Genomic DNA, 26,500 nt, shown 5'->3' with positions numbered 1-26,500 from the left:
TTTCAAAGCATCTTATAGCTTGCTCCTTCTGTTCCTGTCTCTATACAAAATCTCACCTTATCTCACCTTATCCAAACTCTCTCATACTTCCTTTCTTTCTTTGACTGTATTTGATTGCTTGTGGTTCTCTTTTTCTCTTTTCACCATCATATACGTGCGACGAAATCAGTACTTACATCTATCCCTTAACTCGTTTTCCATTTTTCACTCACTTTTACAAGCAAACCTGTCATAGCAATTCAATTTAAAACGAAGATAGATTATAAAAATACTAAATAGTAAACAAAGCTTCACTTGGTCAATAGGTCTCTCCTACAACGTTAATGCAAGTGAAAAAGAAAGTTTTTCCTTGGGTCATTTTTTTTATTTATACCTCTTAGCACTTAACATCCTTCACTTAAAAAGATTTCACCTTTCGACCTATAAAGACTAACATTATTTTCAGGCATATAATATGAAGCGTATTTTGCTGAGAAATGGGTGACTTGTTCACGCACGCACACACACATAAATACTTAAATATTCATTCGTGCGTTTATATGTCTATATATATATATATATATATGTGTGTGTGTGTGTGTGTGTGTGTGTGTGTGTGTGTGTGTGTGTGTTTACATACATATATAGGTATATAAATGCGTTAGCTGGAGATACGTTCGTTGTGTATTTATCTCTGTATGCGTTAGTAAACCCCAGGTATTGTTTGAAAATCAAGTGAGGCAGTTCTGTCTAATCGAGTAAATGAGACTGTTTTTAATATATATATAAATTTTCCCCCAAAGTGTATACATACATTGAATGATTTGAATGATTTAGAAGTCAGTGTTTATTAAAATACATTTCATTTTCAAAATTTAGTAGAGTCTACAGAGAGAATTTGACTTTCATTTATGAATGCCTGTTTTCAGATTGATGAGCGTTCCGGTCCAGGTACTACTGATAACGCCTAGTAATAGAGTCGCAAACATCAAGAAACGTTTCGTTCGGTATTTGTGCCCGTTCTCGTTCAAAGGATAACCTCAATTCGCCAACTTTTGTTGATTTTGTACGATAGAGTCTATCTTTTAAGTATCCTCATAAAAATATTTACTGTTGTGAAGTACGATAAACGTAGGGGGAACTCTATGAACCTTTTCTACCGATCTATCAATTTGGCAAAATCTCATCAAGGTAGGCCCTACATTGCTAAGGTAGTGTGGGGATGGGATACCCAATCTTACTGGAAATAATACTCTACATCTTCAAAGTAATTTTGAATGCTTGGCATGACAGACTGTGGCAACAAATACCTTCAAAAGTGAATGATCCAATTTATCCTTTCGACGATAAGTCGCGCCATAGTAAATTAATATGCTTTTACTCTGTAATATGCGGATTCTCAGGTCTCCAGTAGGTGCAATTGAGGCATTTAATTAAACCATTTCATTTAAATGTAGCCTCATCACTCCAATCAAGCTTTGTTGGAAAGTGTACATCTTCTACACATTTAGCTAAGTACCACACTTAAAACTACTTACTCTCCAGTCCGGATCATCTTCACGGGTGGCATAGACAATTCTTGGAATATAACCGTTTCAGGGACAGCGCTTCAAAATGCGACAAGCGCTTAATTTTGAAATTCCTATCTCATGACTCGTTTGCTGCACAAACTTTCTTGAACTCTGGCAATAAACTTTTATAACCATTCTTTGTCTTCTGGAACGTTTCATGTGAACACTCTTAACAGTTCCATCTACTACAAACGTATCTCTAATTTGTGTGATGCTAAGTCGTATAGGTAAATTTGAAACTCCCTCCGACACTGTCTATGCAGCTTAATTTTTACGAGCTTAAATATATCCACATTCTCTGATTCTTTTTTACTGGTCATCATTATTTGTTTGCACTGACACGAATATTTCCTACATGCATTATCCAAATGACTTTGTGAAACATGAAAAAAAAATATGCACATTTTCCATAATACATTTTCTACTGTACAACCTATCCAACTTGATTGACTTACGTCCACACATTCTAATAAACAATTCAGGGAAAACTTTGAACGATTATATAAATTCAGATTTGTAATATTCTACGTTGAATTCTGTCACATATCGAATTTTTATTCCCAAACTAGATACTGGGTAATTATTGTATTTTTTTTTACCAACAACATTAGAAGATGCCTATTTTTGTGGGTATGTAGGAAATTAAAAGTGAGAAAATTTATATATTATCAATTATCGATTTTATTTCTACGAATATTCTTTTAATCTCCCACACGCGTGAGTTCATGCATGTATATATTAGTGTACAATGTAGTAGACATCAAAGATAACCTATTTTGATAGAAACCAGGTATTTTGGTGACTTGGAATATATTAATTGCATCACCCACTATCTAAACAATACCGCTATAATGTCGTTTATGTATGGAACCCTTAAAGATATATCTCGCTTCGAAAAATACGTTGTTTCCTTTGGTCTAGTTATTACCTATCGATCATTTAGAATTGCTGAATCATATGAGAATTCATTAATTTTCCTAAGAAACAAGTTGATTAATCATATAGATACTTATATGAATTACTATAACGATTGGCAGTTAATTAATTAAAATCAGAATATTAATTAAAATACAAATTTTCTACATACCTTTTTTATAACTGTTAAATTTTCATTTTAGTAATATCTTTCATTTTTACAACTTTTATAATTAATGAAAATTAAAATCTTAATTAAAAATATATACATATCATTAGATATCCTTTTAAAACAGCACGACCGTAACTTAATAATAATATATTTTCATACCTAAACCCATTTTTAATTATAGATGTATTTTATAGTTTCACAAAATTTTAGACTAACGCATATGCATTAAACATACTCCATATACACACCCAAATTCAAAACGTATATGACCGTATGTGATATCTTCTCCCATAAGCCACATATAACGGCACTTCACTCCGATCGGCTCGTTATGATTCTTCATTATTTTTTTTACCTGTAATTTAATACACACATTACACAAACACCTTCAACTTTTAATATCCCTACCCGGTATATATATATATATATATATATATATATATATATATATATATATATATATATATATATATATATGTATATATATTATATATATATATATACGACAATCTTCTACTATTTTTACTATATTTTGAAAAGACATGCTCGACAAAGATTCGAAGTTACTGTCGAATATTTTGCAGAATATATTCTTTATTCAGTAAAACATTTTGGTGTGTGTATATTCGTATGCATTTACATATATGCGTGTATGAATGTGCGTGTGTGTGTGTGTGTGTGTGTGTCTGTCTGTATGTATGTATGTATGTATATACATATATAGATAGATAGATAGATAGATAGATAGATAGATGTGACACCTGGCTTCTTTCAGTTTCCGTCTACCAAATCCACTCACAAGCTTTGTTCTGCCGGAGGCTACAGTACACGACACCTGCCCCAGGTGGCACGCAGCGGGACAACCCGGAAGCTTCTTACCACACAGCTACGCGTGTGTCTTGTGTGTTTAAATGTTTATGTACGTATGTATGTATGTATGTATGTATGTATGTATGTATATGCATGTTTCTGTATGTATATATATATATATATATGTTTATACACCCAAAAATGTTTCATCTGATTAGAAAATTAAAACACTTAGCGGAGTGGGTGTTCATGTTACACAGAAAAAATCAATTTGTAACATGTAGAAAATCGATGTATAATCTACAGTCTCAATTTTCCCCATTTTTTATTTACTACATTAGAAGAATCCTGTTATTTATTAAATGCTTCCCATGTGAAGTGGAATGGAGTGGAGTGGAGTGGAGTGTGTATGTGTATGTGTGTGCATCAATGTGTGTTTATGTGTGTGCAAGGCACGTGGCTTAGTGGTTTGGGCATTCCGCTCACAATAAGTAAGGTCGTGAGTTCAATTCCCGGCAACGCGTTGTATCATTGAGCAAGACACTTTATTTCACGCTTCGCCAGTCCGCTCAGCTGGCAAAAATGAGCAGTACCTGCATTTCAAAGAGCTAGCCTTGTCACACTCTGTGTCACGCTGACTCTCCCCGAGAACTACGTTAAGGGTACACGCGTCTACGGAGTGCTCAGCCACTTGCACGTTAATTTCACGAGCAAGCTGTTCCGTTGATCGTATCATCTTGGACCCTCGTTGTCGTAACCGTTGGAGTACTCCTCTTCTTCTCAATGTTTGTGAATATATATATATATATATATATATATATATATATATATATATATATGAGGTGTGCACACGCACACACACACACATACACATACGCGCTCGCGCGCGCGCGTGTGTGTGTGTGTAAGTGCGTATACATGTATACACATATATATAGGAAGAGAGAGAGAGAGAGAGAGAGAGAGAGAGAGAGACGAAGAGAGAGAGAGAGAGAGAGACGAAGAGAGAGAGAGAGAGAGAGAGCAACGGTCTCGGAGGACTGGCCTTTGAAAACCATGGGCGCAACCAATTTCATCAGAACAAACCAACGGAAAATACCAAAAACAAATGGCCTGCTTGCGTGAGTAAATTTCTTGAAGAGCTGCTAGCAATTAATGCTTTCCCTACTAAGAGAGAAATTTCGATTATTTGAGATTTTTCATAGCTTGTTAAGTACAGGAATCCCTTGCTTTATGGAAGTAATGCGCTCCTAAATATCTGGCCGTAACGCAAAATTCCGTAATGCGAAATTAATTTTCCTATTGATTTTCATACTATCGAGTGAGATTGCATTTCTCCGGTCTTTTTCGAAAATAAAGAGTAAAAAGCACAAGAAAACAACAAAGAACAAGAAACGCAATCACCTTTATACACGAATATAACTATTTCTAAACATACACAGTACAGTACAGATAAATAAAAATACCGAAGCATTTCAAGAGGAATAAGTTAAGGAATTAATAAGAATTGTAATGTCGTAAGAGTATGTTCTTACCACAAAAGATGTTGGCAATTATGTGAGGGATGGTGGTGGAATGAGCGTTACTAGGAAGATAAGGGACAATATTTACTATCTTACCGTCCATTATTACAAACATCAGCTTGAGGGGTGAAAATCTTATCCAAAGTTGTTTGTTGTTTATGACACATCATTTCTTTGTACAGCTCAGCAAATGAACTGAACTCATTGTAAATTTCTCTCATAGTTTTTATGTTACTTTCACGATTAGGGTCATTATCAGCAAAAACTTCCAGACCTTCCTCTGTAAGTGCCAACCCTTTAGCAATAATGCTTTTAGTCAATTTTAGTGGTGAAGGTGTAATTTCTGTTATCTCATTTGTATTTCCAGCCTGGTCTTTTTTTTTTAACAGCATCAGCTCCTCTCTGGGACACTTTTGCAAATCCTACACCCTTTGTGAGTGTCACGATATCTGTCCGAATTTGATGTAGACTTTCTGCTTGAGAAAAATTTGCAACGTCAAGAGTGCAGTCTGGCCGCTTACAAGTACATTTTTTTGTACTCGAAGTAGTCGATTTTTCAGGTTGGTACTTATATCGGCCTCTTTAACCGAACCACTAGGTTACGGGGACGTAAAGAAAACAGCACCGGTTGTAAAGCAGTGGAGGAGGACAAACACAGACACAAAGACGCACTCTCATCTACATACATACATACATATATATATATATGTATATATATATATATATATACACACACACAAACATACGCACGCACACACAAATATATATATATGTATGTAGATATATATATGTATACATATATATATATATATATATATATATATATATATATATATATATATATATATATACACGATGGGTTTCCATACAGTTTTCGTTAACCAAATTCACTCAGAGGATTAGTCAGCCGTGGCTATAATGGAAGATACTTGCCCAAAGTGCCGCGCAGTAGAACAGAACCCGAAACCATATTGTTGCAAAGCAAACTTAATCGTATAGCTATGCCTACGACTGGCAAAAACACAAACAAAATCATTTCCGAGTGTAAAACAAAGAAAAATGCCTTTGCCCGTCGATAAAGTCTACTTACGTTTGAGTATTTTGCTGAAGTGGGGTGAGAATTAATAAAACTAAAGCATATTCGTAAGTGTCCTAATGTCTTCTAAGCGTATAACGTAATGAACAAAATTCATTCCTAAATTTTTTTAAATTATGTCCCCTTTTCTTTCGGAGTCGCTAACAACTATCGCTAGGTTTTTCTTTTCTTTCTCATTCTAGGAATAAATTTTCACGGAAGAATTTCTACCTACGTCATTCATTGCATCACCTTTTCCTTTTAGTAATATAATCTATGCCATTTTCCCACCTAAAAGGCTTTAAGTTTTGAATGGTGTGATGTAACATCAGTTTTTCGTAATCTAGTGGATTGAAGTGTAGAATCCTACCACGACTATTTTTGTATAAACATTGTAGAAACGGTGGCTGACATTAAATTTCCTTCAAACTACTCCTATTGTCCTCTTTTACAAATCAGGTCAACAAAATGCAGTATTATCAAAGATCTATATTGTTCTATATTTATTTAAGAAATTATTCGTCAATTCCCATCGATTTTTTTCCCTTTAACATTCTTGCATTCATGCACACCATTTAAACGTAGGATAAGGGATGCAAATAAGGATTAGAAAAAAATTGCCTAAGATAAATTTGATTTTCTTCATATATATAGGTTGACTTCCACCCACCACCACCACCACCACCGTCGTCACTACGTTCGTCATTGTGATTAGTACTACTTAGGGAAATATGGAACATGTATATTCAAATTGATAGAATCTGGATTTAGAAGAGTAATCCTTTCACGTTATATCTCTGATCCAGTTTGCATTGATTCACAATAAGCACATTGAGTATTTGCCCTAGTTTCAAAATACTTTAGTCTGAGGCTAAGCTATTCTTGATAATAACATAGCTTAGCTTTAGATTTGAAAATAGTGTAAAACTGATGCTCTAAGACAAAAAGAATGTTGTATAACTAAAATCCGAAACAAAATAATAGTGAGCCATTTTCATGAGGAAACTATTATTTTCTATCTTTCCAGCTTGTTTTCCTATTCTTTGTCTTTATATTCTTCAGATTTCTTCTTCACGCTCTGCTCTATTTTACGCTAACCGTTTTAAATATATTTAGGCATTAACTAATATTAACCGTAAAGTATATTTTTAATGTTATATGTAATTTATATGTATTTTAAAATTTCTGTTTATGATATATATAAACCTCACTTATTAAATCCTGTGTCTCGGCATGAATTACAATTTCGTCGCCTGTCACAGATGAATTCATATGGTCTAATTTCAAAACTCCATGCCAGCTTCTTAAACGGTTTAGAATTTGGTTGCGATCCGAATTCATGTATCAATAAACTTACAGGTTTAAATATATATATTTACTTGTACGTGGAAATACATAGAAATATGTCTGCGTGAAGGTATGCTTGTATGTATGTTTATATGCATTTGTACAATCATAAAATGCTGTTTTATCTGGTTTTATTGTTTTATTGTTGTAGATTTATATGTCACTTCCGGTATAAGCTCCACTTGATCTGTTTTAAATGCTTAGTAAAAGGTGATTAGTATCCAAAGAGGATATTTATTCTGGGAATGAAGTGAAGTCGAAGATGTAATATCTATATCGTCAAACTGGATAATATTCCATTATTGATCTGGTTTTGCACACACATATATGTGTGTTTGTGAGTACAAATATATATATATATATATATATATATATATATATATATATATATATATATATATATATATATATATATATATATATATAATCACCTCACAAATACACGCACACATACATATGTGTATGTATATATATTTAAGATACGATAAAATTACTTTATTTCTTTTATTTAAAAATCTATTTCTAGGACGGTAACAGTTGTGTTATATAAACAACTTATTTATATTTTAGACATTCTACCATGGAATTACGTTGATGATTAACTTACACCCAAATTATACAAACTGACTGACACATAGGATTAAATTATAACCGCGTCTTATTTGCTCCTCATAACAGGAAAGTAAAAAGCTATTTTTCACTACTCTGGTATAGCCATTAAATTGTAGTTTTCTGCATATCCTTATCTCTCTCACTGTGTGTGTGTTTGTGTGTGTATGTGTGTTGGTGCGTATGTGTATAGGAACGGGTAAGAAGTTCAAAGCAGTACTCAACGCCATGGTCGAAGATAGTTATTTATGGATGACAACTAGCACCTCACATGTAGTTATTCGGTTTTCAGGTTCTCGATCATCAGATTGGATACAAAGTGAGGTATAAGTAATCGGTTGTTTATAATTTTTGTCCATGCGGAACATGCTTTTTGCTTATAGAATGAAACCCCCAAATGTGCAACAAGAGTTTTAGGCCATAATAATCTAAGTTAAATCCAGTGAATACCATAAACCTCAGTGTGACCAAGGCCTTATGGGTGTGGAATGTCATAGACGGAGACTGTGTACAGGTTAAGCGGTATATTTATATCTAAATGTAATATATATATCATTCGGTGTGTACCTCGGCAAATGATATGTAAAACGGCTGGAAAACGATAAACCGGTGCATTTGAATGAAAGTCTGATGATGATATTTGTCCCACTAAAGTCTCACGAGAAATCTGTCATCATTCTCGTCCAAAATGCAAAGAACCAGTGATTAGAAAACTGGACAACTGTAACTAATGACGTTATTATTCACAAAACAATACAAAATAAGACAAAAATGAATGAGGGTCAGGAAGGCCATATTAGTTAATCATATTAAAATGTGTGGTTATTGAGTGTAAACAGTGCAGATGATTATTGATTGTGCAGTGGAGTATCATGTGTATTGATTCCAATTTTATTTTGTAAAGTTTACATTAGAATTGAATATTTTGGTTCGGTTTCATTGTTTTATCTCAACTATGATGTTTGGGATTTCTCTTTCAAAATATTTTGGGGGATTTGGGAATATGGGACTAACATAATTTCTAATTTCTAACGATATAAGTGAATAAAATGATTTTTGTTTATGTTTTGAAGCACAACTCTCTAGTTCCCTATTTTATTTCAAAATGTTGTCACACGATTTTCACGGCTTCCGTTTTTGTTTTTTTCCTTATGTTTAGGAATAGAGTGGTATGTTCCAATCAGCTGAATTAAGTCAAGCTTTTGTGCTGGGGAAAATAGTTATTAAGTCTCCGATTGACCTCCTGATGTCGTATCATATATGTCGTGTGAGGATTCAAAGGAATAAACAACGCACGTTGTCATGTCGCACTGAATATTACGATAATATAACATGATATATATTTATATATTTGTATAAAGAAATAAATTGAGGCATAGTAGAGACTACTTTACTTGTTTACAAATAAAAGAAATGAAGGCGACAATATTGAACCTCAGCCAAATTTTAAACGCTTAAAATTAACATAAAAACACTATTTATTTAGGGTAGGGCAAATTTATATATTACTAAGAAAATATTCTTATTATTGTTAAGAAAACAGTGTTTGCCATCAAAGTGACACTGGGGTATAAATATACGAAGACTAATATACCTATCATGACTACTCGTCTGATAAGGGTACACCAGCCATATGCATCACAACCATGTGTACGCTTCATGGTGACCTCATATAATTATAAACAACGTATGCACTTGCTGGTAGGAACCTGTTAGAATTTTCTTCAGGTCGAGTAACCCATCCCATGCAAATGATCCCTGAATAAGTATTGTTTAAGGGAACATGTTTCCAGGAGTAAATTATCCAAACCCAAAGAATACCTCTCAACACATGGCTATGATGCTCCCCCACTTCTCCTGCTCGTGATCAGAGAGGCACATATCGTCAGCCGCTAAGGGACATGCTCCTGACAAGAAAAGCTGTAATATCAAACAGAATATTTGTTGTAGTCCATCTTCTATGTTAAGCCAAAAACGTGTAGGTCAACAGTTCTAATCAGCTAAGGTCAGAATCTATGAGAGTTACTGCTCCGGTACCGCATCTACCATTATTATTATTATTATTATTATTATTATTATTATTATTATTATTATTATTATTATTGCCTTTACACAGCTTCTAACGCTGGAGATGTACTACAGTGTCAGCTGTTCACTAGGAGTGAACTAAGGTAACACCTCTTATTTTTCGAATACTCCTTCCGGAGTATTCGAGCGGTTCCAAGCAGTGCTGTTTTCTGCAAGTGCTCCACTCTTATTGCAGCCCCTATTTGTTCCACGTACTTCTCGAGATTTTTGCTCACTGTTCCCAGGGCTCCGACAATTATTGGTACTACTACCACCTTTTTCATCGACTACAACTGCTTAACCTTCCAAGCTAACCTGCCATATCTCTCGACTTTTCTTTCTTCCTTATCGCATACCATGTTGTCAGCTGGGCATGCTATATCTATGATACTGTTTTACTACTTCTGCTCGTGATCAGTGATGCACATATTGCCAGCCACCAAGGGATATGTTCAACTGGTTAAGGTCAAACAACTGACAAGCAAATCTGTTGTAGTGAGCAGAATATTTGTGGTAGACCATCTTCTACACCAAGACAAAATATGTACATGTTAACATTTCCAATCAGTTAAGATCAGAAGCCATGAGAGCCAGTGCCTGGTACTGTATCAGTGTGTGTGTGTGTGTGTGTGTGTGTGTGTGTGTGTGTGTGTGTGTGTGTGTGTGTGTGTGTGTGTGTGTGTGTTTGCTTCTGGCATGCTATTAAATAACAGGTATGCACAAGCTGAAATGAAGCTGTGACACAATTTGCGATTTCCAGTTGAAACCATTTTATTTCACTTACGTCACTAATACACAATCCCATTTTTTACACAGCCATAAACCTGGAAATGTGGACTTTATCAAAAGAAATCAATACTAATTACTGTAGTTATGAAGACCTTTCCATCAGAAATTTTCAGATTTGCCTTAGAGGTTTCTTTATTATACATTTGCGCATTGTTTACCTGCTAATAGCTGCTGCATATTATATTTATTCAATGTCTGTTGATAGAAGGCGCATTATATGCGCTCTCTGCTGCTGCTGTCCGTTGAGAGAAATATATAAGACGAAGAACTCCATGTAGTTATTGAAGCTTCCCTTCACTCTTGGCAACTGAAATGTTTCAGCCTTTGCTATTTCCAGCCAAGGTGAATAGGTGCATAGACATTCGTGATCGCTCCATTTAATGTATCAACCCAGTGCATGTTCCTTAACAATATGAATGCAGCTGCATCAATTAAAAATTTATTAAATAATTAACAAAAGTATGGCATGGAATTTGAATAACTTAATTTTATTACTTCTACTGACAGGGAACAAAAAGTGGATATAATTAAGTCTAATGTAGTTGTGGAGCCCCTAACGAGACATGAAAAAGCCCTTAATTGTCATTCATTAATGCAAATAAAACCAAAACGGTAAAAATCAAATGACGACTTTTTTAATGATTAAAGAGAGTCTGATGTTCCATTAATGAGAGTCTCTGTTGTAGACGTAGAGTAGAGGCGGGGTATTTTTCAGTACAACCTTTAGCAATTGTTCATGACATGTTCACATGAAGAAAAGAATGGGAAGAAATCATTAGATACATGCTACTGTTTAGTTTTATCACGAATAGAGGTATAAATATTTTTTTTATCAATATTGATTTATTACATAGGCACGAGACAATACATTTGTAGAGAAAGGGGAAATGAAACAGTATGCCATTCATACATTTTTCGGTAGCATTAGTAATATAATAAATGTGAAATAGGTTTCGGAACACGGAATTGATACTGCATCACATCGTCTCCAGGAACATCTTATTAACGGCGAAGCTGTTTACTGACAGAGAATTTTGTATTAGAGTCTTCTTCTTCTTCTTCTTCTTCTTCTTCTTCTTCTTCTTCTTCTTCTTCTTCTTCTTCTTCTTCTTCTTCTTCTTCTTCTTCATATTATTATTATCATCATCATCATCATCATCATCATCATCATTATTATTATTATTATTATTATTATTATTATTATTATTATTATTATTATTATTATTATTATTATTATTAAGACAGCGAGCTAACAGAATCGTTAGCACACCGGGCGAGATGCTTAGCGGTATTTTGTTTGCCGCTACGTTCTGAGTTCAAATCCCGCCGAGGTCGACTTTGCCCTTCATCCTTTCGGGGTCGATAAATTAAGTACCAGTTGCGTACTGGAGTCGATCTAATCGACTGGCTCCCTCCCCCAAAATTTCAGACCTTGTGCCTGTAGTAGAAAGGATTATTATTGTTGTTGTTGTTCTTGTTGTCACTATTATTATTATTGCTATGCATGAGCACTTTATATTTTAAGAGAAAAGTGGAATATAGTTTTATTATATTCATATTTTTCCAATGACGTTAACGGCATAAGTGAGGTGATATAGCTTCAACTTGGAGTTGAAACTAGATCCTGATCCCAACTTGCTTATCTTTCCGTTTTTACTCTCGGTTCTATCCACATCTAATTGCTGTGTGGTTAAGAAACTCGCTTTAAAACCACATGGTTTCGGGATCAGTCTCATTGCGCAGCACCTTGGCAAGTTTGATAGTTACTCTATCGGTAATAAACCAAAAGAATAAGCGCTAGTCTTTAGAATAGGTTCTGGGGTCGATATGTTCCACTAAACCCTTCATGGCGGCACCCCCGCGTAACCGGCTTCAATGACTGAAACAATTAAAAGAAGATAATATTCACACAAATCCACTAGTCTATAATATAGAGCTATACTCGATAGAATTCTGTCCATGATATTACTGGTACTTGCTTGCGCCTGAATACATCAAACAGTGAAGTCAACTCGGTTGAATTAATATTCAGAAAGTAAATATATGGAATTTTATAGCTATGTTGTTCAGCTGGATGATCTACCGTTTCTGCCACTCCTCTACCTTAAAAATGAAATCACTAAATTATATTAATGTAGCAATTATTTAAAAGTTGAATGAATCATTCTTTATTTGGACACTTTAAATAATGGCAACGTCACTCAGAATGAATGGCTGAGTTTAATTGATGCTCTAGGCTTTATTTCGCTAAAAGTACACTACCCTATACAAATTATTTCCTTTCAACAACTGAGGGTAATCATAGAAGAAAATGCCTCTAAAACATTCCTCGATAAACTGTTCAATGCATTAGATAATATTGAGGTTTTAAATAAATTTATTGCAGTTCTTTGCAGAATCTATTGTTTTTGTTGCATTAAGCAATCGGTATAAGGTATTTGACAACTTCTAAAAATGGAGAGGATAAACGGATGATTCTTATAATTTGTAGCAATAAAGTCAATCATGAGAGATGAGAAGAAGGATAAGCAATCATTTGTTTAGACAATAAAACAACATTAGAAGCTGGAAAAGCTTTAAAAATCGATATAAGTACAAAGAAACTGTGTGAATGCATGCTTTTATACAGAAGGTAAGACTGTATTCAGAAATGTGGATAATATGCATGTACAGATGATTGAATAAAATGAGAAGTAAAAGGATGTATAGAATATCGCTGTAAAATGACAAGTGGAAGAGGTTAAGTAAAGAAGATTCTCGTTTTTTAAGACAAAGAAAAACATAGGGCTAATGAAAATCAGTCACATTATTTCATTCTATTTAATCATATCCATGTTGGACGTTTGAGTTTCATAATGTGCTGCGAATGAATACAGTAGATGTGGCATTTAATCCTGATCGTCAGTTTTTTTCTGATATACTACCACTCTTTACATTCTTTCTGACACATTAACTAATATTAACACGAGGTATTATTTTGTTTTGTCGAAATGTCCTTTATTTTAGTGGCAATATGACTGAGAAATAATTGTGTTCGAGTTTCTCTTAACTACATTTACATCATAAGTAACGAGAAACTTTCGAAAATCGCTGCAGTTTTGACATGCGTATCTTTTTCTCTAAATCGGTTCAATATAAATTTGTGTGTGTGTGTGTGTGTGTGTGTGTGTGTGTGTGTGTGTGTGTGTGTGTGTGTGTGTGTAAGTGATCATAATGATATATATATAATTTATATATATATATAATATATATATATACGTGTTTATAATGTTATATATATGTATATATGTATATATATGTATATACAGAGAGAGACAGACAGAAGAGACAGAGAGAAATAAAGAGGGGTGGGGAGAGACGTGGTAAGGGAAATAAATTCTTTGTACAAATTGTAAAGTTAAATATGTATTAAAATGTTGAGAATTCGAAGTTTCGCCAAAGTTCGGCTTTTTAAATAATGCAATTTGCAGAAAGACCCGAGGAAATACTAAATCAATTAATTTTCAGTGAAAGGGTGTGTGGTGGGGATCTAAGACAGCATAACTGTAAAATCAAATACAGAGTTTCAGATAAATTAACATAATTTTGAATATAATACAAGGACCTAAAAATAGGATACAAACAATTACAGTATTAGTCGTAAATATTGTGTATCGATGTTTTATGCTGGAAAATTGAAATAAATTGCAAGATACAGGGATCACATAAATATCTGTACTACCGCCACCACATTGTTTGGATCGAAGATAATATCCTTTTTAATATCCGTTTATACTAGTCTAATCGCAGCTTCCTAAGTCATATGAAAGTTTATCTTTAAACCTAATGAAATGAAATATAATATTTTATCCATTTAACCTGGCAGTGTTCAGATATTTAAAGTGAACTATAGTATAAATGCTACTACAGACTCCTATTCCTTTAAACTGAATGGTATATGATTTTAATCGTAATGTTCTCTGAGTCCAATTCTCATTGCAATGGACTTTGAATTTTATTTTCCCAAAAATAGTCGATGATGTCGACTGTTAATGCTCCACAAACTTTTATGAACTTGCATAGAGTATAGAGTTCAAAATTTAAAGAAATAGTCGGAGAGCATAAAGAAAGCAAGCTAAGACTACGTTACGGTTTCAATCTCGATTTTACTTCAATTTACCATTTTAAAAGTATAAATTCCATGCGTTCACATTTATGCCTCTCCTAGAATATAGTCCATTTGACCCTAATTTAACAGAAATTAATGTGTGAACCGGGAACTGAAGATTCATGATACTAAATTATAGCAAATTCAATTTACCTTCACAAACTTTAGACATTTAAATTCACCCAAAATACGAACTTTAGTCACTTAATTTTCCCAAAGTACTACAAGTTTTACCTTGTCTGAAAAGCAGAGTTTTGATATATATTAATATAAATGAAATATACCAGTTAGTTTCCATGACCGATCGCTGCAGTAGCCCTGTAGTTATTTTACTAATGTCCATAGGAAGATATTAAAATCACAACATTCCTCTCTAAAAAATGTGTAAGATTTATTCTAAAGAAGTCAATATTTTGAGAGATAAATCAGTGTTATTGAATCGGAGACAAGCATCAACTTTCCTGTGATGTTGACATGATTTCGCTTTCTTTCGAATCTTCAATTATATTGCTAATTTCTTATGTTAGTACATAATCCTCACTTAAATATATTGAAGTCTTGCATTTAGTTACAAATTTTATTATTTATTTTATTTATTTATTTATTTATTTATTTATTTTTGCTTGATAAACGTATTATTGTTACACAAAGCTGAGAGAAGTATTGTTAACTGATTTATTACGAGAAAAGAAACACACACGCATGCAAACACAGACACACAGACACAGACATGCATACCCTCAATAAGTTCGTTAGAAATGATGCGTTAATTACTTTTTCGATTAGCAGACATGATTCTGCATATAAAATATATTGTAGCATACAACGTGAAAAATTCAGAACTGAATTGAGTTGTTGAAAAATGTACAAATAGATTTAATTAGAAAGTTCCATTTAAAGCAATCCTTTTATTAATTAAAGCATTCTTTACAGATAATTTTTGGTTTTGATGCCTGACGATAATTGTTTTCACGTTCTGAAATTCCTTCTTTTCTGCTTAAGGCTTGTTGTAAAAGAACCGAAACTAGAACAACTACAATGAAATATAGCGGAAAACAAATGAATAAAGAAGGAAGAATGAATGAATGAATAGATGAAATAAAAAGACATTACAAACATACAAAAAACTCAGTTACGCAATGTTAATATTAAGTGATGTCTGTTAAAATGCTCTCGGATAACAGCAACTCAATGAATGAGTGAGTTGAAAAATAGCTAAAATTAGAAAAGAATAGTAAAGACAAATTGTGCCTGGAAAGCGTTAAAGTTTTGTAACAAAAGCATTTCGTAACAAATAAATTAAATTAGCGATCCATTCACTCCAATATTTTCTCGAAGATACCTGAAGAAAAATAGGATAGATAATTCAAGTCTTCCAAATCAAATATCTAAGGCCATTACGGATATTTGAGGATCGCGGTAATCTTATGAGTCCCTTGTTTCTGCTAATCATCTCTTTTCAGAATATGTAGTCATTAATGGTTTGACAATATTCTCAATGTAATGTAATCCCCTTCGCGCGCGCATGAGTGTGTGTGTGTGTGTGTGTGTGTGTGTGTGTGTGTGTGTGTGTGTGTGTGTGTGTGTGTGTGTGTGTGTGTGTGTGTGTGTGTAAATGAGATAGACATGTTCAGTTTGTGCTTAACCATGTCACTACTCCTCTGAAGTTTCTCATCTATTAGAGAAGAGTTTTCACAGTTGCTCTTAAAATCCTGGCTCAACTACCGACAAACTCACTGTCATATGTAATATTTTCCACACAATCAATACCAGAGAATGACTTTACATTGAGACAAGGATAGAATATGTGTGTAGCTGTTATATTATAAATCAATCTTGCAATAGTTACAGTAACAAGTCAACAGTGAGATCTCTGAGGATAAGTTGGCTATACTGACAGATTGATAAAATAACTCATCGAAATGCAAACTAGGTTATACAAGCATCTGCGTGAAGTCATGTTGAATCAAACTGGATCTATACAAATATATAAAATTAAGCAACAGAGATTTGGGCTTTAATCCAGCATATTGGTTAGAGTTCGTTTCCGACATCGACAGCTCATAATTACTGCTCACATTCGACTACTGACGATAAATGGCGAATAGCTGTCGTTGACCTTAAACACTCCATGAGAAAGATGGCTTTAAAAGCTTGCTGATTTAATGACTACTACAATTGACTATTAATTAATTTCTTTGCAAAGTGGTAATTAGTTCCAATAAACTCAACGTGGATTCAAATTTTAGAATTTTATCGGAATTCTAAGACTGTGAGGAACCTTTTATTAAAGGAATTTTCAAAATTTCGCAATATATCATTTCTGTATTTTTCTTTCTTTGGAAATTTCTTCATTTCTGTTCATGGAAATTTACAAAATTATTAACAGAGGCTTGGATACTTAAAATTTTGAGATCTGTATTAGGCTAAGTTTTCTCAGAAGAATAAATAAACGACATATTTTCCTTCTGTTAATAGTTGATTCTTAACGAATCACCGATGTCATAATTAGTTTTGATTCGCGTTTATATTGGTTTAAATATCCCCTTTATGAAAGACATAATATTCGCAAATTCTCACTTACTTGTTTTGAATTATCTTACAAATAAGATCGGCGAAAAAAAAAAAAGAGATAGCTGTACTACTTTTTTCCCCCCACCAAATTAGGATACAAACATAAGGTCTTGTTGTATATTAATAGTGCTTCAACAGCGAAGGTGTTTTAGTAGATACTATAGGATGCCAGATTAAATGCATTGCATATAACTCTTTAGAGTCTGGATTAAAATCTTACTAGGGAGCAGGACCATCTTAGCAACATTATAGGCCCCGGAGTAAATGAATGCTCTATAGGCTCTATAGTATTTGTTTATTGACAGGAATCCGCAGAATACATAGATCAGAATTTTGCTCCTAAATCTGTGAGGTGCCTGGGCAACTATGCAGTGTGCCTATTCTTTAAGACGATCCTGGTAGGGATGACTTTGCCTTTTATGTTTGTATAAAATAAACACGTGTAAATCACTAGGGTTGGTTCAAGCGACTATATTTCTCGTCTACACATTTATTACTGTTTGAAAGCATTAGAAATCAGAAGAAAATTATTAAAATGCAAAAATAAGAATATTAGAATTTACGATCTTAGTTTTACCTTTAAATTTACTAATTTGTATACAACATTTTATCCAATGAAGCTTCAAATAAATTCAGAAATGTGGTCAATAGCATTGTCGTGTGAATACCGGCATATTTGTTTCCGTTGGACTAAGTATAAACAATGCATATTCTGGAACAAGTAAATGTGTAGTTGTGGTGTTCATATGTTTTCAAAGGTATCGCTGGTGAAAGTAATGTGAAACGAAAGCTTCAAATGAACGATGAAACTGTACCGCATTGTCGTTATCCTGAGAACTTATCTCTAGCTTTACATGGTTCTCCGATGCGAATGCTTAAAATACTGATTACTGACTCAGGAATAAGGCTAGAAAATTTTAGTAGGCGGAAATAAGATGGTTCATTCTTTCTACTTTTACTGCTGATGTGCTTAGAAAGATTAAGAGCGGTGCAACTAAAAAGAATTTGTTTCAACTTGAAATCGAAGCCAAATCGCGGATTCAGTTCACCGGAAGCTTATCATTGCTATACAGAGGTTGCCACCAAATGTTCCTCAAATATCGATCTCTTTTTTCCAGGCATAAAGCCAAATTTTGCTGAGGAGGAGATTTAATCTATTAAATTAGCCCCATTATATTACTTTGTACTACAAGATGAAACTAAATACATTTTAAGGCAGTTAATCTGGCTTTCTTCCAGTTTCTGCCAACATGGTGAAAGTAGCCAAAATATTGACATTTCATACTAGCACAAGGCCGCAAATTATAGACGAAAGATTTAGTCATCTAACATTACCGCAGGAGATACCTCTAATTCTTTTATCAACCTTCAGGAGAACTTAAAGAAAGAGCTGATCATAACAAAATTTGAACACAGATGTACGAAATATGTGATGAAAGAATTAGTACAACGTATCTGCTTCTCCACTGCAATCGAGTCTGCTAAAATATTTATGAAAATAAAAACGTTAACAAAGAGTGTAAAATATTATCATTTAGCATTCAGATAGGAATAGCTGCCAACTATCATAGAGTGTGATGGCTGATCTGATGTGGGATACTTCTATGATTCGAACAATACTATAGAGATCGTTATCTGTAATTTATGAAATATTAGTATACATGGAAATATCAATGATTCAAACTATAACATACATGTGTACATACAAACGTACTGCCAAGCAAGCTGACAGAAACACAGAATCACACACATACACATACAAACACACATACACACACACACACACACACACACACACACACACATGCGTGCGCGCGCGCTCAGAAGTGTTCGACCAAATACATAGGGTTAGATAAATGTGTAAGTAGAAAAATTAGTTGAAATGCTGACTGATTACACTCCAACAATCATACAAACAAACAAACCGACAATCAAACAGACAAACGGAATGACAAAACGTTATATATCAGATAAGCAAAGAAAGTCGTCAGTCAACAGCAGTCAGAGATTCAGAGACACAAACAGGCAGACAGACAAACAGATAGACGGACAAACAGCCAAACAGCTGAACAAATGGATCGATGGACAGACAGACAGACAGACAGACAGACGGACGGACCGACCGACCGACCGACCGACCGACGGATGGATAGATGGATGGATGGATGGTAAATAAATGGATAGATGCCTTTTTGCTTTTGTTTTTTGCCTATACCTAAAGTAACACCAATTCACTTTTTTCCTTGCTTATAGAAAATCATTAACTGTAGGTTGTTATATTTTCCAGGTTAAAATTCCTGTAAATCAATACCATGATAATTATATAAATCTGTGAGTCATTCCTGCTTATTATTTTGAAGCTAATTATAACCAATTCTTCCACAAACTATTTTCTTATTCTTTTGTTCAAAAGTAAAACTACTCTCAATTTCAGAAGTATTCTTCCATAAAGTCAGCATCTCTCCAAATGCCGCCATTTTAAATTGAGCATTCATTGAAAGTTGTTTCCGGTTGAATATATTCATTGGATTAAAATATTTAGATTGTTTTTTCATTTTTTTTTATCTCTTGCATTTCACTTTTATTATAGTATTGTTTTGTTTGGAACAGTTAATTTTTTCTTTTTTTTTTGCAACTAGCAATAGTTTCCATCTTTAAATGTTTCACATGGCAGATTAAATCGAGTGAAAGGAGTGAGAAATGAAGATATAACGATGTATAGGCGTGTACGTTTGAGAGCATTTGTATCTGCGCTTCTTGATATATGCGTGTATGGAAAAGAAAGAACAGGGCTGTTCAGAAGATAACGAATAATAAAAATGATAATAAAACGATTGATGTGTCTAAATCTTTAATGATTTCATCTTAAACTAATCCTGAAAACTGACGACATGACAGAAGTAATCCGATTTGTTGTCAGCCAACAGAACGTATAGATCTATCTACAATAGTGACTGGTATTAAACTGGTGTAGTTATAAGAAGTGTAGACGGAAATGCAACGTTTATATTAGTCTTATCGCAAAAGTGTTCGTCTATTTATTTGCAGTTATTTGAAAATTCACTTTGTTTAAAAGAATTATATAAACGGATGAGTCTGTTACAAAATAACTGCCGTTACTTTTTCATACAATCAAAATACTTCATTGAAAAAACAAAGTGACAGAAGTCAATACTTTAAGGAAATGAACAAACGAAATAGAAAAAATAAAGGTTCAGCGTAGAATTTAGGATGAAGAAGTGATGTCCGGATCACGAGTGGGTAAAGAGCTTATCTACGATGTTTCCTAAAGCGATGTAAATGTATGCAAACAACGATATAAAGCTAAATGAAAAATGATTTGGCGAAAGACATAATTCCAGTATAATTTTAGCAATGTGGAAGATAGCTTCTTTGGATTTGTGTATGCCAGGTTTCCAGCATTGAATACTATTAAATTAGACACCCTTTTGTTTCTGCCACTTCATAGTTCACACTACAATATTATTTTTCAAAAAAATGTTGCTGCGAACGGTTGAGGAGTACAATAATTTCAGCTCAAATCTGTAACACATTTAGTTGAAACTACTTGCCTTACAAAACGTCCAAGAGAAGGTATGAGGACCAAACTTGTGTGTGTAGTCGAATAAAAGGTTTTCTAACAGTACTCAACATTCTTCAAATGCTACATCTATTGTTAATGTACATATATATATATATATATATATATATATATATATATATATATATATATTGAGTGACGGTTCTAGCTACGTTCGTGACCAAAATACTTCAATCTCACCTAAGTTCACATTACCGAAAATAGATGCAAGGTAGAAACAGCCCACTGTGCCTATCAGTGAGAGTCTGTAAAAGCGATAAGTGTTTCGTTAACTTGAATTATACTGAGAGCAATTCTTTCTGTGGATATAGCTTGGATAGAGGGAAAATACCTCGTTGATCTAAGAGTTTAATACTCATAAATATTGTTTTGTTGATTGTTGTAGATATAGTTTTTGAAAGGAATTTATAGAGATATTAAAACAGTTGTACATGTTTGAAAGCTGAAATTAACTTGTGCATCAAAACAATAAGATGTCAGCACAGAAAACTAAGATTTTTATCTTACATCAGAAAACATCGAGTAAAAGACACAATTAGAAATTGATGCCTCTGCAGCTAAAAATAGTTATGTCAGTATGCTGGAAGTCTATGGTGTGGTGGGAAAATTTTCGCGAGCTACAGATGGAAAAAAACTGTTTCTTATAGTTGTTATTGGCCAAACAGAGTTGAAGGATAATGTCCTTGACATTTTCAGATTTTCTCAATCTGTTGAGATCGATGAAATTTATATTCAGTTTTAACCTCTGCAGGTTTGACGTCTGCAGAAATAGATAGAGAAATATCATTTTGGCTAATTTATTGGTGCGTGATGTTGGATGTGAGGCACTCTATTAAGAAAAAAGCAGTCAAAAGTGCTGTATGAAGAGGCCGTGATATCTGAAGTCATTCAAGCACCAAATGATGATCCTAAACAAGGCGATGTTATAAGCTTACTCACGGAAAGTGAGCCGTGTGCCTTATAGCGGAACCGTCACTGTAGAGCTTCTCTTACTGGACACAAAACCTCATTCAACACGTTGTAGACGTTTATGGTCCGTCTCTCCATGGCTTCGAGATGGGTTACGTTCATTGCAATTGCAGAAGCCACTTAAGGTATTATATGACTTCCTACTATAAGTTTTTAGTTGGGATTATAGACTTATTTAATAATTCCAAATAGCAGACTAGTTGTCACCAAGTTATAAAGACGAGACGAAGCGAAGTCAGAATCGTTAAGTAGTAGGTAGGGATTGGTTGGTGGGGAGAGATTAATTATTGTCATAGAACGTTTATTAAAGATAAATGAAAAGTAAAGTGCCAAACAATAACGGATTAAGATAGATAAACAAGACAAGTTTTGAAGATGTACTTATTTAGCAGTGATTTGAAAACCGAAACAATTGTTCCAGGGAAGAGCCATTCTAGCCATTAATTAGCACATAAACTAAATTTCCTGATATCTCAAAATTTATGAGAAGTGTTGATTATTAAATTCAATACGTGTTTCAGATCATGTTAACAGTTAAGTGTTTCCTAAAATACATATAAAGTGGTTGCTGTCAATAAAGTCATAAAACATTTCCACTTTCCCTTAATATTTTATACTCATTTGATAGTTCATGCTTATATAAGAGATCAACTTGGTGTCAGCTTCATGCTCTTACACAATCTGAATTTAATAATCCACCTGGTCAAACCTGTTGGAACATCATTTCCTGTCGTCCGGTCATCTCATATTTAGATTGTTTTGATTTACCAACTTATCATTTCAACCAAATCCCGCTTCAATGAGTCACCTACACCGGTCACAACTTCCTCATATTGTTTTCATTTAATAATTACTTTGATCATTATTTCAGGTTTGCTGTATGAAACAATTGATTTTTTTCTCGTCATAACAACACCATCATTTTCATCATTACTATCATGTTAATTATAATCACTTATAGAAACAACGGCTGCAATAGTTTAATGTTACTTGACTAGTATAAACAAACTCAAGTTTAGGAAAAGAATTTGCATGAAGCCAGATAGTTTTGAGAAGTGTTAATCTTACAAACGTAGCCTATCATTATGTTGAGCATTCATTCATGACGTTAGAGTAGCGAATTCGTCAAGGAATGTTGAGAATTTAGTTTAAGATTATGGAAGCATCCATATTTTATTAAGCGATTTAAAGCAATCGACGTACGTCATTGAGCTCTTGTTACTATTCAGTCATTGAGACAACTATATTACTAGATGTATTTCAGTATTTAATCCTGTAATCTGAATTACGGTCAAGTTGGAGTCGATGAAATAAAGATTTACCATGTACTTGACTTCGTTCATTCAACTCTGACCCGCCCTTCCCAGTGTTCGGCCTTGCACCCACATAAATTAACATTTCTCTGCTATTCTTTATTGTGCTATAGCACCCAACAGTAAAATGGGTGACCCGTGCAATGCTTTTGCCTCTCATTACAGACTTTTGTCTCCCGAATGATTTTTCTCAACAGAAGCATTTCTCACTTAATTTTACTTAATATAGTTTTGGTTAGATACTAGGGTGACGTTTCCGCATACACATGCGCGATATATATATCAATGTGTGTGTATATATGCATGTGTCTGTGTGTGTATCTCTCTATCTCTCCATCTATCTATCTATCTATCTATCTATCTATCTATCTATCTATCTATCTATCTATCTATCTATCTATCTATCTATCTATTTATCTATCTATGTGTGTATACATATATATACATACATATATGTATGTATGTATATATATACATATATATACATATATATAATGCATATTATATATATTTATGTATATGTATATAATATGTATATATATATATAATATATATTATGTATATTTATATATAATATATGCATATAATATATATATATATAGTATATATATATAGTATATATATATATATATATTTATATATATATACGTATACATATATATGTATCTATATATGCATATATGCATATATCTATCTATCTATCTATCTATCTATCTATATATATATATATATATATATATATATATATATATATATATATATATATATATATATATATATAAACGTACGTACATTACAAAAATACCGGCGCAAAGCAGTGTTTAGGCATAAGCGAACTTTAAATTAGTTAAATTATGTTTGTAACATATTTCAACTGCTAAAGGCAGTTACTGCAGTTAGTGTGGAGAAAAAGATTCTCTGTTATGGTAAAAAGGTGTAAAAACACCATATCTGTCCAGTGCTGCCACCTGTCGTATTCCCAGACATTGATGTTTCTAACTTCTTAGCCGTTATCAATGGGAAAAGTGCACTTATAAACACACACTGACATGCGCTAATGTCCGCGCACACACACATAATCCACAGACATATATGTTCGTGAGTAATAAATTCATATATAGTGTTAGCTCAGTACTATTTCTTCTCTTACATTACCTTAACTGATGGTACGATATGAATAAACGTCGTCATAAACGTCATAAACATCGAAGTAAAATAAAAAAAAAATTATGATTTTGTCCCAGTGACTTGCTTTTAACAGTTAACTGAATTTAGTTGGCACCAAAAAATTTTACTTGCATTATACTAATGACGTAGAAATTAACTATGAAAACTACATTTAACCATAAAACATAAAGCTTTTTATACTTTGTATTAAAAAAACTGTTAAATATCTAGTTTTGGCAAATTAACTAAACATTACCAACATACAAAATACTCTTTTGCTACTGAACTTCTGATGGATGAATGAATTGCTCGTATACAGCGTAAATTGAATATATAGAAGCAGTATTCCTACTTACTACATAACGCCCAGCAGTCGCTGCTAAGAATAAAAATGTGTGCGAAAATAAAGCCTGTCTAGACACCGTCATTATTAGAGAGAAAATTGACTTTTTGCCGACATTATTATTCTGCGTCTTTAGACTAGAACATTTGCTTATAAATGGTATGAAATCGCCATCCTGCTATCTTATTGACTCTGCCATCATTACTGACTCGCAATAATGGACGCAATAATCATCGTAAGAATTCGGAATAATAATTCCTTTAGAAACGAGCCACAGTTTCTCGGACTTATAAGTAAAAAGAGGAAATGAAATTGCATGACCTGAACGACGTAATGTTTAATTTATATTTTCTGCATAGACAAATATATACTGCTACACATCCATCGCATTCATGCAAAGAGACTACAATGCAAGAACATATAATTCCGGATACTGTGTGTACACCAAATAAAAGAGCCTTTGTTTGTGACACGGTACCCATCATTTCATAGGGAAACACTTTAATAAATATAAATATAAATATTCACAGTACTAAAATTTTGGTGCATTATTATTAACTCTTTGCATCCTTTGTGTTACATCGGATACAAGGGCATATTTCACTGGCATCTATGTATCATATATGGTATGTGTATATGTATATATATGTATATGTATATATATATATATATATATATATATATATATATATATATATATATATATATATATATATATATATATATATATATATATATATAAATAAGGATTTACTTTTCGCAATGAGTTAAAAAACCAAGGTTGTGTACATTATAGAACATATATAAATAGAAGGTCTTACAGCTGTTTCCAGGATATTTATTATATCCCTTCATCGGAGACGGTGTGAGAGAATGGTTAAGCAATATTTAATTTAAATAAGATAGGAAATAGAGAGTGAATGCAGGGATATTGTAATAGTAAATCCATTGTTTAGGCAGAATGGTATACATATAAGATTCCAATACCTTGTGAGTAAAATCCAGTAGTCCTTAAGATTGGTCATTGCATTTGTAAATCCATTATTAAGATTCCAATACAGAATTTATACACAGTGTTACTGAATCAAGGGTTCTGCTTAAAGTATATATATATATATATTATTGGCACTCCGTCGCTTACGACGTCGAGGATTCCAATTGATCCGATCAACGGAACAGCCTGCTCGTAAAATTAACGTGCAAGTGGCTGAGCACTCCACAGGCACATGTACCCTTAACGTAGTTCTCGGGGATATTCAGCGTGACACAGTGTGACAAGGCTGACCCTTTGAATTACAGGCACAACAGAAACAGGAAGTAAGAGTGTGAGAAAGCTGTGGTGAAAGAGTACAGCAGGGTTCGCCACCATCCCCTGCTGGAGCCTCGTGGAGCTTTAGGTGTTTTCGCTCAATAAACACTCACAACGCCCGGGGAATCGAAACCGCGAACCTATGACCGTGAGTTCGCTGCCCTAACCACTGGGCCATTGCGCCTCCACACACACACACACACACACACACACACACACA

This window comes from Octopus bimaculoides, chromosome 2, assembly GCF_046866305.1.
Source record: "Octopus bimaculoides isolate indiv1 chromosome 2, ASM4686630v1, whole genome shotgun sequence".
Taxonomy (NCBI): domain Eukaryota; kingdom Metazoa; phylum Mollusca; class Cephalopoda; order Octopoda; family Octopodidae; genus Octopus; species Octopus bimaculoides.
Note: the sequence above shows the minus strand (reverse complement) of the source record.